Raw genomic sequence first — 2,983 nt, forward strand, 5'->3', positions numbered from 1 at the left:
CTAGGATGATGCCATGGCACTCTAGCCCGGGCAACACAGTGAGACTCTGTTTCAAAAAAAAAAAAAAAATTATTTTATGCTTGGTTTATTTGAATCAAGATCCAGACAAGGTCTATATGTTTCATTTGGTTGTATTTCCCCTAATCTCCTTAACCCCTTCTTCCTCTACCTCCCCTCCCATTTCTTTATTTTTTCTTTATGCCATTAACTTGTTATGGAAACCTGGTCAGTTGTCCTGTAGAGTACCATATTTCTTATTCTAGATTCGTCTGTTTGCTTTCTTGTGGTGTTAACTTTTTTTTTTTATGCTCCGTATTTCCTGTAAAATGGAAGTTAGCCCTAAAGGCTTAATTAGATTCAGATTCAACTTTTTTGGGAATCAGAAATGCTTCACAGGTGGTGCTGTGTGTGTTACGTTGCCTCATATCAGGAGGTTCATAATATGTGTTTGTCCTACTTTTAGTGCCATGATTGTTGATAAGTGGGTTCAGGTAGTGTCAGTCTCATTCCTCCATTGAAAACATCCCCGTCATCTTTTTATCTGTCAGTGATCATTGCTTGAATTGATAATTTTATTAAGGGTTGCAAAATGGTAATTTTTAAAAAAACGTCATTTCTTCCACATTTGTTAGCTGGAATTTGAAGTCTAGTTTTATTATTTGGGAAGCTGCAGTTCTGGAGGCTTAAAGGAATGTGATGGTCTTTCTAATGTGTCAACTTGGCTAGCCTACAGTCTCCAAATATTCAGTGAAATGTGAACCTAGCTGTTGGAAGGAAGGTATTTTGTAGATGTGATTAAAATCCATAATCAATTGACTTTAAGGAGGTTATCCCAGATAATCTGGGTGGGCCTAATTCAATCAATTGAAAGGCTTTAGAAGCAGAGCTGAGGTTTCCCTGACAGGAAAGAAGAAATCCCACCTGTGGACAGCAGCTTCCCCTTGCAGCCAGGAGTTCCAGCCCTTCCTTGATGGCCTTGCCTATGTAACCAGACCTTTTAATAACTCTCTTAATATTATCTCCTACTGGTTCTACTTTTCTGGTTGAACCCTTACTGGGATGAGGAGCAACTCCTCTGACTCTCTTACTCTCTGACAAAAGGGGATGGGGAGTGGTGGTAAGGGTCAGAGGGCCTACATTGTTTAGGGTGACTGTTTAATTTTTTTGTTGAAACTGGGACTTTTGAGAGAGAAAAGAGGAACTGACCTGATGGCAAGCTGAAACAATAGACATAATGCAGGACTGTCCTAGGCAAGTTGAGACATAGTCCTCCTGTGTGTCAGCCACTGGGGATACAACATCAATATGACACAGTCTCCTCAAGGAGCTTGTAGTCAAAGCGGAAGTCAAGTAAATAAACAGACATTGTAAGATAGTATTTTAAGCGACATGACAGCTTGTAGTTGTGGTTGTCTAGACAGAGAGAATGGGAGGAGGACATGCAGAGAAGTCTTTATTGGCTGAAGTGAAACCTGATCTTACCTCCAAAAATAAGCAGGGTTTGAACAAGTGGAGTTGCAAGGGCATTTCAGGTGTAGAGGACCACACAGGTGAAAGTCTAGAGTGAGACAGAGCATGGCACATTTGGGAAACTGCCATCATGGCTATAGTTACAGGATTGGAAGAGGGGAACCATGAAAGATGAAGTTAGACAGACAAGCAAGGCCCACATCCTAACAGGCCTTGCGTCCATGCTAAGGGGTTTGGAATTACCTTCCAGAGTGGTAGGGCACTATTGCAGAATTTTGAACAGGGGAATACCATGACCAGACCATTTTTATAGAAAAATCATATTTTATAATGTTCTAAAATTAGGAGAGGAAAAAAGTTGACAGTAGGGAGACTACTTAAAGTCTGTTGAAATTACCTAGTCAGTGAGAATGGAGGAAAGTTTATGGTGTAAGGAGATTAAGGAAGCCATATTGACAGGACTGATTGGATGTGGGGCCTGAGGGGAGGAGTCAGGGGTGAGTCCCAGGTTTCTGGCTGGACCGACCGACCACCCTGAAGTAGAGAATCAAGGGGAGGAGGTAGCTGATGACTTCAGTTCTGTGTGTGATGCTCTGCACCCTTCCTTTTCTGTACTTTGACTTCTGTAACCAGTGAGAGGAGTGGAGGTAATGTCCTGTAGGGATACTGGGCAGCATTCCTCTCCCCGTGCCAGCTCCTTAGTCTCAGCCGTACCTTACTGAGGGTGAAGAGAAGTGAGTTTTCTCATGCCCTCTCCATTTTTTTCTACCTTTCAGACGATGCTTTAGAAGGCCTAGGTGGAGGGGTGAGGAGTACCTCTAGAACCTGGAAGGGGGTGAAGAGCAGAGTTAGCTGAGTTCTTTTCTTCTTTGTCTTCTCTGGAAATTTTAACATGGACAACCGTAGGCAAGTTCTTTAGCCTCACTGTGGCTCGGTTTCTTCATCTGTGAGGACTACATGAGGTGATGTGTATGGAGGGCTTAGAATCGTGCCTGGCACATGGTGCTATTCAAATATGTGTTCTTGCTACTGATTCCACAGTCACTGCTTGATCCTGGCGACAGAGGGAAGTTTCTGCACTTTCCCTGTGGAAGGAGCAAATATTCAGGAGCGGCTATATAAAATGTGAGTAGAAATCATTTGAAATGGGAGGAATTTCTGATAATAGAAGAATTTTTATTTTTTAGTCCCCCTTTTATTTTTTAGTTAGGAAAAAGGCAAGTGGCTCAGTTCAGATTTAATGAGGGCCATTATTCTTACTTACTGCCTTGCTTTCAGTGGTCAAGCTAACCCATTTAAACAATAAATAACTGCTTGTTTGTTGGGGCTTAGGGACAGGGAATAATTGCAGGAAAAATCTCCAACATGTTCTTCTGGAGAAGGGAAATATTTTCTAATAGGAAAATTGGACGAAAAAATTCACATTTAAATAAAGACCTTTTTGTATTTTTTTAATACCTGCAGTATTTGTTAAAAGCCAAAATACTTTATAAAAATACTTTTATTTAAATTT

The 2,983-nt window shown here is 41.1% G+C and overlaps 1 protein-coding gene across 3 annotated transcripts in view; it reads left to right on the forward strand.

Moving 5' to 3' along the window:
* C1D (C1D nuclear receptor corepressor) overlaps positions 1 to 2,983 on the forward strand; it is a 24,913-nt gene that overhangs the window by 11,996 nt on the left and 9,934 nt on the right. For 2 of the 3 annotated variants that reach the window (XM_012646435.1, XM_012646436.1), the window contains exon 2: positions 2,512 to 2,595. The exons of the other annotated variant lie outside the window; for it this stretch is intronic. The gene's annotated coding sequence lies outside the window, so the exon portion shown is untranslated. The remainder of the gene's footprint in view (positions 1 to 2,511; positions 2,596 to 2,983) is intronic. 3 annotated transcript variants of the gene reach the window in all.

This window comes from Propithecus coquereli, unplaced genomic scaffold (genome assembly GCF_000956105.1).
Source record: "Propithecus coquereli isolate 6110/MARCELLA unplaced genomic scaffold, Pcoq_1.0 Scaffold243, whole genome shotgun sequence".
NCBI lineage: Eukaryota > Metazoa > Chordata > Mammalia > Primates > Indriidae > Propithecus > Propithecus coquereli.